Source organism: Ovis canadensis, chromosome 23, assembly GCF_042477335.2.
Source record: "Ovis canadensis isolate MfBH-ARS-UI-01 breed Bighorn chromosome 23, ARS-UI_OviCan_v2, whole genome shotgun sequence".
Lineage (NCBI taxonomy): Eukaryota > Metazoa > Chordata > Mammalia > Artiodactyla > Bovidae > Ovis > Ovis canadensis.
In genome coordinates this window covers 50552393-50566304 of record NC_091267.1, presented here as the reverse complement: position 1 = coordinate 50566304, position 13912 = coordinate 50552393, and the positions used below count along the sequence as shown (strand labels likewise).

The following is a 13912-nucleotide window of genomic DNA, read 5'->3' as shown; positions in this document are numbered from 1 at the left end:
TGCCCTTTCCAGTGTGGCTATTCCAGCCTGGCTCTGAGTTGCAGCCTTTTCCTCTCAAACTGTCCTCTTTGCCAGCTTTTCCACCTGCTATTTGGATCTCCTATGTGCTGGAATCATCCAGATCAACAGAGTTGCCTATCATGGAAAAGGATTCTGTAGTTTCAAAACTGAGTTCATTGAAGTGTAACATATCAGTTATCATTATCAGTCATATATAAGTTTACTGCCATGGAACTGAAGCTGAATCCAACAGTTAAGGAGCAGAGACAAATGAGACCTAATGCCTGTGAAATAATTTTTCCTTCTCATGGGAAGCAGATGGGAGACTATAGAGTGTGACCATAACCTGCTGTGTGTTAAGTGAGATGACCCTCGCTTTTGTGCCCTTCCCAGAGGTGGGCTATGTGATCATCACAAGAAAACATGGAAGGGCTACTCATCTGTTAAAAACCTTTTCAGTTAGCAATCATGGTTGTTTGCCTTACAAGCGTTTCTTTCGGTAGCCCACGTAAAGTAAAGAGAAATTATAACTAGATATGCAGTTGAAATTGTAACTTCTTGCTGGAGTGAAAGGACGGGAACATGATCCTCTTCCTACTTCTCCCTCCATTCTCTGCCCTGCCTTGAAAAGACTGTAGACACATCAGTGGAAGCTTCACTGTCAAGGTCAAGGAAAATCATCCAAGAGACTCATGGCCAAGGGTGTTTCACCATCTCTCAAACCCAGAAAAGCCTACTTGGTTGTGGAATCTCACCTCCAGGCAGTGTGTAGGAATCGTGCAGGCAGTACTACAAGGCTCCACATTTGATGAGAAATAGAGACTAAAATCTTTTGACAAGTTTTGTCTCATATAATTTCTTTCTTATGGGGATCAAACCAACCAACACGTTGTCTTACGAGAGAAGAGAACTATTCCTAATTTTGGAAAGCCGTAGGACACCTCAACATTTTCTTATGTTCTTTTGATTTGCCTTTTAATTTTAGCTATGGTATATTTGGACATGAAAATGCTTTAATTTTTCCTTGGTCACATCACTTTTCTCCTTTGAACTTTTGCTTTTATGTCTAGCAAATCTGTGATGCTTCTAATATTACAGTTTAGAGGTCTTAGGAGAGCCAGGGACTTCAGCATAGTGCATCCTTCATTCTGCCTCTGAAAGTACTTGTCAGCTGTACCTGTTAGAGCTGCTTGTTGCAAACAAGAGACACCAACTTTGGTTAACTTAAGAATAAAAAGAATTCATTGTGAAGATGTCTAATAATGGGAAAGATTGAAAACCAGGCTCAGAAGAAAATGGGCATGCATGCTGATAGGGTGGTGAGTCTCTGGGGGGAGGAGAACCAGACATAAGTGGAGTATAACCTTAAAAAAAGTTAGGACTCTCCTCAAAACAACAACCCTTACCCCACCTGAACCGTGGAGAATTTCTCAGGTTGGCTGCACTCTTCCATGGCTGCCTCTAGGGGGAGTGTCAACCATGGAACTGACCGGACCTGGACACACGTTCTCTTTTCATTGGGTAAGGGGGACGGAGACTGCTTCTTCTTTGGCTTCTTTTCCTTTTTTCTTCCCAAGGTCAAGGTATTGTTTGGACACTGGGGAGCCAGAAAAAGAAAGAAATCTAAACCTGAGCACCTGGCTTTCCTCCAGAATCCCCACTTCCTTATCATTCTCTTCAGTGCTACAAACTACAGACCTGGGAAGGGGTGAGGTGAAGTCCTTGCTAACCCTTCAAAATGTCTCTCCTCTCTCATTGGACCTCCTTTGGGGCTTATGCTGTCAGCTAGAATACCCTTTACACCATTCTGGTAGGGATTATGTATTTAACGCGCCCCCCCCGCCCCCCCCGCCCCGCCTTATTTGTTAAAAATACATAGTACTCCATTCTGCTAACTGCTCCTACTTCTGCCTGTGTTCTGAAAAGTGAACGTCAGTGGAGTTATGCACAAATCATCTAACACCGTGACTTCACAATTAAGGTTGATCTTTAGGCTGAATTTATAGTACAAATTGATCTCCATTTGGATCCTATAGATAAGTCTACTTTAATAAACAGAATTTATAATCTCCTTCCAAATCTGCCTCTATTCCTGAATTCTCTTAGTGGATAGCATCACTATCTTCCAAGTTTCTCAAACCAGAAATCACTGAGTCATTCTGTACCCTCTCCCTTGCTGAGTACTCCCTATACCACTTCGTTTGATGTAGATAACAGCTTCCTTAAACTCTCTTGAGTCCATTTCCTGTTTTTGTTTGTTTTACTATTGCCTTAGTATGAGTTTAGATGTCCTTTCATGCGGAAAGCTGAAATATCTTTCTAACGGATTTCTATTTTTAAAATGCTTTCTGTTCAGTCTATTCCCACATGCCAAAGTAATCTTCCTAAAACAAATCTTATCGTCTCATTCTTCCGCTGAAATCCTTTTGTGGCCCTCTCAGCTCTCAGAATAAAAATCAAGTTCATTGCTTTAAGATAAAAGTCTGTTCTTGATATGACCTTTGACTATTTCTGTAAATCAACTATTGTATCTCCTGTAACAAATTATTTTGTTTCAGACAAACAGAGTTCTCCTGATTGGTCTTTTAATCTCTCTACTTCTTTCCTATGTCCATTCCTGTTAATATTTTAAAACTCAGTTTGGCTTTCAAGTGATATATTTGTAGATAGGTAATATGTTGACATTTTTAGCATGGGCCTGTGATACAGCTCATGTCAATCAGAGTCACTGTCTGGAACTTTTCTTCTGGAGGAGCAGGAGAGATCACATTTTGCCTTTTAGGTAAGGTTGCTGCAAAGATGCGATCCTGGGGCTCCTGTCACTTGCAGGATATTCACTGATGGAGAGAACGCAGCCAACATCCACAGAGAAGCATAACTAAGAATGGGAGCATGGGAGTACTAGGGGAGTGAGAAAGCAGGTCTTGGTAACATTGGGCCCTGGATCTAATGTGGGTAATGTGGATCTGTGATGATCCTTTGCAGTTTTTAGCTGATTCATCCACTCCCCCCTTTTCTTTCATTTAAACTAGGCTGATTTCAGTTCTATCACTTTAGACTGAAAGAGTCCATGTAGATACAAAAGAATAAAAGAATTAATTAACATTATTTATAAACTTAGTTTTTACAATTTTGGCTCTAGCTACACACAGAATAATTTTGATGATGGTTTTCAAGGGAAACCTACAGGTTTATGTGTGTGTGTATGCTGATTTTTATTTCTACATAAAGCAAGTTATTCTTAAAGGACAATTCTAACTTTGCCTAAATTGGCACTGGAAGTAGACAGAGGGAAAAATGTAAGTTTTTTTTTTTTAAAGAAGGTTTATATGTAATCTTGTATCATTTAATCTAATGATTCTCAGCTCCAGCTGTACATTAAAATCATTGGAGGGACGTTCAAAACTACAGATGCCTGGGACTCTCCCAGACAAATAAATTAGAGTCTCTGGGGCTAGGGCCCTAGCATTGGTATTTTTTAGAAGCATGTCAGGTTTCAGCTTTCAGCACAGGGTGAGAATCACTGATCTGACCTAATATTTTGCCTCTGTTCCTTGAGGAATTCAAGTTCTTTACACATGACTTTTTGTTGATCTCTTTCCCTCATTGTAATTTTCTGTGTAATGAACAAAACATGAGAAATCAAATCACTGGCTTTGTGCTGTCTTCTAGATTGGGGTTTCTGCAAAACTGGCCAGGGACATACGATTAGGCAGTGCTCACCTTTAATTTTGAATTTAATAATGTGGCTGTAAATGCAAATCTCTATCTAAGTTGTCTTGCTTAGATTTATATTTTCTCAGACTTATTGAGATGAAAGTTATCTTTAAGGAAGTGACTCTGGAAGTAAGATGGTAACTTTCAATAGTAAAATTAATGCAAAAGAACCTATTAGAATGATATATTAAAATAAAAAACAACTTACGTTATTAGGAGTTTAATATGTAGGACAAAACATTCCTTATTAATCAGATAGACATTTAGGTCTATTTCTTCTAAGAGCTCATCATTATTCTCATGCTAAAACCAGGTGCTTTTCAATAATAAAAATATGATTATTTTTGAGACTTCCCTTGTGGTTCAGTAATTAAGAGTCTAATGCAGGGGATGCAGGTTTGATCCCTGATTGGAGAATTAAGATCCCACATGCGTCAGGACAACTAAGCCTGCATGCCACGAGGAAGAGCCTGCATGCTGCAACTAAGACCTGAGAATATATAAATACATAAAAAGTATGTTTAGTTTTTGATGATGTGTCTGATTAAAGGCAGACATATTTTTCTTACTTTTAAGTTTATGACATCTGCCATAAACTTATTTTATTTACTTTAATTGCAATTACATTTAAATAAAACCACAAAAAATAATAGATGGTAAGAGAACAATGTTAGAGAAATGGGGTTAATCAAATTTGCTTAATTAATTAATCATAAAAGAATTTAGTAAGAAGGCTTCTTGGTGCCTAGCATTGCTGGAAGCCCTAATCACTTGAAATCTGCAACTTAACTGGAGTGATAGGACAAAGCAGAAACAGTAAATAAACTTGCTGGGAGTATGTGAGTCGATGCATCTGAAGAGGGATAACATTAAGTACTGCATCTTGGAAAGTAAGCTTTCTGAAAGATGCAGATTGTTTTGATTTTTCTCTGTATATTTAAATACCCTGTGGTGGGTTTTTATTTTTCAAAAAATTTATTTATGTTTTTGGCCATGCTGCACAGCTTGTGGAATCTTAGTTTCTCAACCAAGAATTGAACCCAGACCCTGGCAGTGAAAGCTCTGAGCCCTAACCACTGGCCCTCCAGGGAATTCCCCAGTTTCATACTTTTAACCGTGTTTCTCAGTGGTGCTAGTGGTAAAGAATCCGCCTGCCGATGCAGGAGACTCAGGAGATGCAGGTTCAATCTTTGGGTTTGGAAGATCCCCCGGAGGAGGAAATGGCAACCCACTCCAGTATTCTTGCCTGGAGAACCCCACAGTCAGAGAAGCCTGGCAGGCTACAGTCCATAGGATCACAAATAGTCAGACACGACTGAAGCGACTAAACGTGTACTTTCAACCAGTTCCAAATCACAGGTAAGTTCCAGTTCCAAATCACAGGTAAGTTCCTTGGGTGGCCAACATTTTGTTTTCACAATCTATTCTTTACCTAGTATTTTAAAGAAAATTCTGTGTTGGTTGGTATGATGTGGGGTAGTTGTGAGCTTATAGATTCTCAAAGGTTTCCAAATTCATATGTTGTAATTTAAAAAAATTTAGACTGGATTTTGTTTATTCTGATTTCCTACCCTCAAAATGGGCCTCCCACATGACACAGTGGTAAAGAATCTTCCTCCCAATGCAGGAGATGCAAGAGATGTGGGTTCAATCCCTGGGCTGAGTAACCCATTCCAGTATTCTTGCCTGGAAAATCCTGTGGACAGAGGAGCCTGGTGGGCTACAGTCCATGGGGTCACAAAGAGTTGGGCATGACTGAGCACGCATTATTGATCACCCTCAAAGTAGAAGGCAGTGTGACATGTATAGAGATGTCTTGGCTCCTGGTGTGGAGGACTGGTCGTTAGCTGGTTTCAGATCCAGAAAATCTTTTAACCTGTGGGCTTCCATGAACTTTTTGACAAGTGGACAGATAGTTTGGCCTTCTCTAGGAAGCTCCAGTTGCCCTTCCTAGTTTGTCTTACTCTCTGCTTGGTAGGGTAACAACTTGAGTTGTGTAAATCATGAGGTATGTTCCATGTAATGAATAATTTCCTGGAGAAGGAAATGGCAACCCACTCCAGTACTCTTGCCTGGAAAATTCCATGGAGCCTTGTAAACTACAGTCCACGGGGTCGCAAAGAGTCGGGCACGACTGAGCGACGTCCTTTCACTTCACTTCACTTCAATGAATAACTTTCCCCATGTAGTACTTACCCCACAAAGATGGTACAGTCGCACATTAACAATTCTAGAGTTGAAGAAACAAGGATGAAATATGGTGAAAAATTGCAAATCTACATCCTAGGTTTTTAAAAAAATTGCTTGTGGGAGATACATCTTAAAAGGAAACATCATTTGGCCATCTGTCATGTGTCTTAGAAAAAAAGGATATGAAACAGTCGCTCTAGTATAAGGACAGAGCTATTTCTCCCTGGTCTCCTCCTTCCTTTTGGGGAGAGAAAGTTTTTTTTTTGTTTTTCCTTTATCTGGGTCTCAAAACCACTTTTTGGTGGCTGGTCAAAATTGCTTTCCTTTCAACCACTTGAACGCCGATTCAGTTAGACCCTCTCTCCTCAGGACACCTAGCTGTTATTATAAAAAATTGCCTATAATGTCCTCGATGTTTAACACCACCATCCAATTCTGACAACTTCTTACTTTAGTTTTTCTCCTGAAGCTCTCTAGCTTTCTGTACAAGTTTGCCTCTATGGCGTTTTACTTTAGCTCCTCATCTGAGAATCAAATTCTGGTCCATTGGCTCAAATAAATATTAGTATCTACCAACTAATTGCATTTCAAACCCTCTAGCCTCAGGTAGCTTGGGATTTCTTGAATCTCTTGATTTGGTAAAAGTTTTTTCTTTTAAATGTTTCCACTGCAATTGTTTAATGATTCAATGTTCATAGAAACTCAGACTTCAGAGGAGCACATAGCCTCAACATAAATCTAATTAAGCTCATGTTACTCTACCGAAGTAGGGAAAATAAGTAAGCAAGGAGGCTGTGGTTTCCTCAGAAGCCCATTTAAAAACAAAGTTTTAAAAATGTTAAACCGGTGCTAATCTGTGTGACTGCTTCAGGTTTCATTTGAGAAAGAATTGTGGCTGCTAATATTATCATTAAAATATGTGAGTCTATTTCCATAATCAGAGCCCTGCGGGATGGCGCATAGATTTAATGTGGCTTTGGTGCTTGCGTGTTTTCCAGTGCATTGATTAATATTGTCCTCTCAAGTGGAACCCAATCAGGGGTAACCTGCCAGAGGACTGTTTTCTAAAAATTTCAGCTGAACTAATATCTGCAGAAACCTTAAGACTAAAGGAGAGTTGATGAATAGACCACAATTAAACTTGCCTTGTGAATTGAAGAATAGGGTAGAGGATAATGAACATGTTGAAAAGATTCCACATGTTTTATGCATGACACATTTGTAATTAAAACAGATCCTGAAGGTAAGTTTGCATATACTAATATTAATGATTTCAGAAAAGCAGAATGTGTTATTAAATATCTACAGGGCATATTTTCCAAGCAGGGAATGTGAAAATTTGGTTCATTTTGCTTCTTCAAGAGTTGTTTATCAGAAATTAGAAAAAAAATGAAATTAAAGATTGAGTGCACCAGCAAACCACACTTGTTAGGAAATTTGTTTATATTGATTAACTATATGCTTATTGTATAAATCTGTCAGTTCACCCTCAATATATAGTTTTCTAAACAATGTTTTATGAATAACTTTCATTTCAATTACTCAACTAAACTTTAATGTTTGTCAAAATTCCTTGGGCTTCCAGAAGCCTTTGAAACCCTTAACAGTTCAACAGTGACTGTACATAGCAACTCAAGATTGCATGGCTGTTGTAGCCAGAGTCATTTTAGGATTTAATAAAAAAAATTTATATCTGCAAACTATATCAACCCCATTGCAGTTTATAAAATATTATTACAAACTTTTTAATCATTTGATCCTTAAAGTAATCTTGTAAGGTAGAAATAAATATTGTTACTGTTTTACAAATGAGGAAAACAGAGGCAAATAATATATTCTGTACTTTCATTTTTAGGTTATGAATAAGTGCTAGTCACCAATAATCTATTAAAAGAGTTATTAAAGTTAACTACAATTTCGTCTTCATGGGCTTCCCTGCTGGCTTAGTTGGTAGAGAATCTGCCTGCCAGTGCAGGAGACTCTAGAGACACAGGTTCAATCCCTGGGTCTGGAAGATCCCTTGAAAAAGGAAATGGCTACCCACTCCAGTTTTATTCTTGCCTGGAAAATCTCATGGACAGAGAAGCCTGGTGGGCTACAATCCGTGGGGTTGCAAGAGTTGGACATGACTTAGCAATTAAACCCCAACACAGAGGCCTTTCATTTAGCATATTAGTGTTAGTCACTCAGTTGAGTCTGACTCTTGGTGATCCCATGGGCTGTAGCCCACCAGGCTCCTCTGTCCATGGGGATTCTCCAGGTTTGAATACGGAATAGGATTGCCAGGCCCTTTTCCAGAGGATCTTCCTGACCCAGGGATTGAACCTGGGTCTCCTGCATTGTAGGCAGACTCTTTACCTTTTGAGCTACAGGGAAGACCTCATTTAGTACATTAGTTGGGCTACTATGTAATGCTTGGCAAGTTTATAAAACTTCTGTTGCACTTGTTCACATGTGGATAGTTGCAGTTGCCATGGTATCAAGGAGAAACTGTCATCCCTATATCACCCATGGATGATATTATCTTGAGTATGGGATGGTTTTATATGGCGTTGTTTTGCTTTGTAATTATAAATAAATTACTGTTAGAGTGTGCTGAGTTGTTTGGTTAACCTTACAATATAAAGTGCTGTATCTTTGCAGCAAATGTATTGTTGGTCCTTACTTTTCATCTTAAGTAGACTTTAAGGTAAATTATTATCTTAAGGTAATGAAATATGTATACGTTATATATATAAGTTTACCTTAAGAAAAGTATATATAATGTGTATTATTACATACACATATGTATTATATGTACATGACATAGCTTTATATCTGTACATAGTTGTATATGCCAACCACTGAGTTGTGTATGCACAGATATAAACCAGCATACTTCTGTTAATATATTAAATGAAGCGGATGTACCCTACAGTGAGAGTGGATGAGGTGGATGGGTCTGGGCTTGCCAGGTGGCGCTAGTGGTAAAGAACCTGCTTGCCAATGCACAAGACCTAAGAGATGCAGATTTTATCCCTGGGTTGGGAAGATTCCCTGGAGAAGGGCATGGCAAACCACTCCAGTATTCCTGCCTGGAGAATCCCACAGACAGAGGAGCCTGGTGGGCTACAATCCATTGGGTGGCCAAGAGTCAGACAGGACTAAAGCGACTCAGTACACAGGCATGAATGGGTCTAGGGGGTCTTTGACATTCCTCAAGTGGGCTGCACTGGAAAGTGAAAACTCCCTGTCTTCAGGAGGTGGACAGTGACAGGCACCTGCTTGCTTGACATGTGGTTACAGGGACTCAGGATGGGTACTTCCAATTTACATAAAGACCATGTTGATGCCATTTGTTTGTAGAAGAGATCAGGATGTTTCACTTAGAATCTGGGCTTTTACTTTGTGATTGTGAAGAAGTGAATCACAATTGTGTTGGCTGGAGTTACCATTAAGCTTTATATATAAAATACAGAAAGGTATTTTTATATTTTTTCTTCTGAAGCTGTGGATTCTTACACATGCCTAAAACTCTACACTTAGAGGAGACCTTAGAGATTTGCCACTCTAACTTCTGTATTTTTGAAAGGAAAAATGAGCCACAGAGGAGATGGAATAAGAGTGTAGGGACTGAGATGGAACCAGTGATCATAGTTCTATTGTTCAGCTTAGAGTGTCGTTTTCTTTTTTTATCTAAATTTTATTTCTGTATATTTTTGTATAGGAAATACATATATATGATTAAAAAATTCAAAAATTACAAAAAGGCTTATAATGAAACTCTCTCCCATTCCATTCCTCCACCATCCAATTCTTCTCTTTGGAAGCCAACAGTGCTATCAGTTTTGTAAATATATGCAAATGTCAATAAATACGTATGTAGCTATTCCCCTCCTCTGATATACATGATAAAATACTCTTCATACAATTTTGCACCTTGTGTGGTTTTTTTTTTTAAGACTCACCATTTGAAAGCATTCCATATTGTTACAAAAAGAGACTCCTTATTAGTTTTTATAACTCCAGCATATTTCATTGAGTGGATATATCACAGTTTATTTAACCGGTCATGTACTGATGAACACGTAGGTTGTTTCCAGTCTTTGGTATATCAAACAATGTTGCAGTAAGGTATCTTGTGTGTAATTTTGTACAAATTTTGTACATGTTTGAATATGATTTGGTAAATTCCTAGAAAAGGACTTTTCTTTGTTAAAGATATAGCACAGGCAACTATATTGACTATCTTGTAATAACCCTATAATGGAAAAGAATCTGAAAGAGAATGTATATATGTATGTATATTATATGTGTATATATATATATGTCTAATTCACTTTGTTGTACATCTGAAACTAACATAACATTTTAAATCAACTATACATCCATAACAAAAAATATAAGGGAAACTGCTCTAGGGACTCAAAAAGAGTAACAGATAAAGAGTAGATTATCTGCAAATATTGCAAAATTGCTCTTCATAGAAGTTTAATCAGTTTTCACTTCCACCAGCAGTATATGATATGCCTATTTCCCCATACACTTACCAACACAGAGTGTTAAACTTTTGGGTTGCTGATAAGGCGCTTCAGTCGTGTCCAACTCTGTGCGACCCCATGGACTGCAGCCTACCAGGCTCCTCCGTCCATGGAATTCTCCAGGCAAGAGTACTGGAGTGGGGTGCCATTGCCTTCTCCAAACTTTTGGGTTATTTCTTATCTAATAGTTGACAAAAGGTGGCTGAGTGTTGTTAAAATTTTCACTTCTCTTATTTTGAGGAAAGTTGTGTATTACTTCATATTACTCCAGAGTCATTCTGTCTTTCCATTTCTGCAAACTGTTCATATGTTTTGACCATTTTCCTACTAGTTTATTGGTCTTTTCCATATCAATTTTTTTGGGAAGTTCTTTCCAAATTAGTGAACTTGATACACTGTGTTTTTTTCTCAGTTAATCCTATTATGTGCCAGCATTTGACTAGGATATGCTGCTTACATTTGAGAGAGATAGTAGAACCTTTGTTCTGAATGTTTATATATACAGAGGTTAAGCATCTTTTTTCCTTGGCTGCAGGATAAGAATTGAAGGGTCACTGAAAGGAAATCTATATAACAGTATGGTATATTTAGAAGCTCTAAATATATTCAAACTGCTGTGAGTCCCCATCAGGAGAAGCCTTCAATTGTGCTACAATGAATAGAGGGAGACAAATGAAAGCTGAAAAATTTGTAGCTACCTGGAAAAATAAACTCTATCTCCTAGGAAACTGCTAATTTCTTAAAGGCCCTCATTTGCCTTTAGTTTTGGGAATTCACATTAATTAAAAATTATGATTTGGTTTGGTCTTTGCTCTGTGTTTCATCCTTATTTATGTGAATCAGTAAGCTCACTTAAACACTTAACACCAGGCACTCTTCATTTGTTAGTAAAGTAGGCATTATTCTCCCCACTTGAGCAGCAAGGAAACCTAAACCACAGAGAGGTTATGCAAAAATAAAAACTGAAAAAGGTGTCATTCTGTAATATATAGATCTGAGTTAGATCTAAACCATTCTTTATTTGAAAAAAGCTAGATAATCCTAATGTTCAGCTTTTAAAGTCACTCTTCAAACCCTCTGTGCTTGTGGATTTCAGTAACTCATAGAATGAGAGCAACACAATTTTCTGATGATACTTCAGAAACTGAAAATGGGGAAAGTATATATAAGAAAGAAATTAAATTTGGTATTACAGTGTTATTTAAAATATACTACACTGAGACAAAAGATCAATTATCATCATTGTTTAAGAGGCATAGATGGAAAAATTATTGAAACTGTTTTCTGCAAATGCCATAAGATATGAATGGGTTTCCCAGGTGACCCTGTGGTAAAGAATACATCTGCCAATGCAGGAGACACAAGAGATGCAGTTTTGATCCTTGGGTCAGGAAGATCCCCTAAAGGAGGAAATGGAAACCCAATCCCCTACTCTTGCCTGGGAAATCCCATGGACAGGGGATCCTGGCGGGCCACAGTCCATGGGGTCGTAAAGAGTCGGACATGACTGAGCATGTATGTAGATACTATGCATCCTAATCTCCTGTAGTGAATTATCTAATATACTATTAATAGTACCTTGTGAAAAATCAAACTAATATTTATGCCATTTATAGGTATTGATTTACTAGTATATTGATAGTCCATTGTATTTAGCAGTTTCTAGAATAAACTCTTCTGTTATGTCGACTACTTATGGTACTATACTTTCATAATAAAATATCAAAGTATGATATTGCACATTTGATGATGAGAACTGAGATATATGTTGGTATCTGGTATCAATAGTGTAACACTCAGTAGTATAGAAAAATTCATTACTCATATTGGTACATTACCAGTCTGGACTCTGTTGGATTATTGGGTTTTTACTGAAACTTGCCTGTGAGTGGGTGTCTATCAAGTGGCAGAACCCAGATGGAGGGTCAGCCATTGTGGTCAGTCAGGGTTATTTTGCTATTTTGTGTCATTTTCCTGTTTTAATATGGCTCCTTAGGTTATTGAATAACTGTGAAGATGAATAAAAGACGAATAAAAGATGAATAAAAGATGAAAGGAAGGATGCCATCTCGGGAGAACAAAGTATAATAATACTATAACATATCATATAATATATAATAATTTTTTATAGTTGTCAGTAAAGTATATAATAATTTTTCTAGTTATCAGAATGTGCTTCTTAGGTAGCCAAGAATCCAATTGTCTTTTATTCTTTTAAAGTGGTGTTTTGAGAGTACTTTACTTCCTTTAAATTAGTTTATTTCACTGTTGGTAAAATAACAAATTTTGTTCTTCCTCATTGAAAGCTTGAGTCATGATCGTGTTTTCTCTTCCAGCGAGATTATTACAGGACCAAGGCCAGATGAATGTCAGGAAAAACAGGACTTCAATAAATAGAATTTCTAGAATGTTGTTACAAGGAGTAACCAGAGACACAGGGTGGATGGTTGGGAAGAGGAGTGAACTGAGAAGATGGATGAGTGGGATGAACATAAAGTCTTCTTTCAGCTTTCTTCTCCTGGACCCTGGGAAAAATTTGTTCATCACTTCTCTTTTCTGGTCACTGACTCTTGAAACTCAGAAGGGCAGAGAGAGAGCTTTGATGAGCCACGTATTGATAAAGCACTTTACCAAAGGTGTGCCTGTGTATCAGCCTGGGAGCAGAGTCTGAGATAAGACTTTGGGTGTGGATGAGGGAAGGAGGGAAAGCTGATCGATCACTTGGCTGTTTACCACAGTGACAGCTTGACAGCTAAAGACAAATCCTACTGGACTCTCCGAGGAGCCGTGTACACTGCACCTGTGAATTGTCTACCTGAGTGGCAGAGGAGGGTAGTGCTTACTCATGGGCTCCCATCCTCCATGGCTCCAGGGTTGCTCCATGGCTGGTGGTTCATTCAAGCTTTCGGAGGGTACATCTGTGAGTGTCTTAGTGTCATAATGGCCCTGGGGCAGGAAGGGGGAGATGCCTGGTCCAGCAGACAGGAGGACCAGCGGGACTGGCTCCATGGGCAACATGTGCTACTGTACAGGGCGCCGGGCTTGGGTTAGTTCACTCATGTCACGTCTGGAAAAGCTTAATTGTTGAAAAAAGAGGCTTTCCTTTTCATTTTGCTGTCAGCTTTAAGCCCACCTATCCATACACAGAAGCTGAAAAAACGTGTTCTTTAAGTGAATCTTACAGTGAACACATTTGTAAAATAAATAAATTCCTCTAATTTATAATTTTGTAGTGTTTTGTTTTTTTTTAAATGCCCTCATTAATGGGTCTGAAATTGTTCAACAATAAATGTGAAGGGTGGGTGTGTTTGATAGAAAGAAATCCTAAAGTAACTTTTATTTTGAGTAATAAGAAAAGAGACCTTGAGGTAGCACTTAGCCCAGAAGTTGTTTAGTTCTCACCAGTGGTGGAAGGAGTAGTGGTCCTTGAGATCACCTGCATGAAGGGTGAATTTAAAACAGGCCATGTTGTTATGGGCAGTAGA

At 38.3% G+C, this 13912-nt stretch overlaps 1 protein-coding gene across 3 annotated transcripts in view; it reads left to right on the top strand.

The window, feature by feature from the left end:
• METTL4 (methyltransferase 4, N6-adenosine) overlaps window positions 1-13652 on the top strand; it is a 56211-nt gene extending 42559 nt beyond the window's left edge. For all 3 annotated transcript variants that reach the window (XR_011252274.1, XR_011252275.1, XR_011252273.1), the window contains exon 10: window positions 12764-13652. The gene's annotated coding sequence lies outside the window, so the exon portion shown is untranslated. The remainder of the gene's footprint in view (window positions 1-12763) is intronic.
• Window positions 13653-13912: the final 260 nt, after the last annotated feature.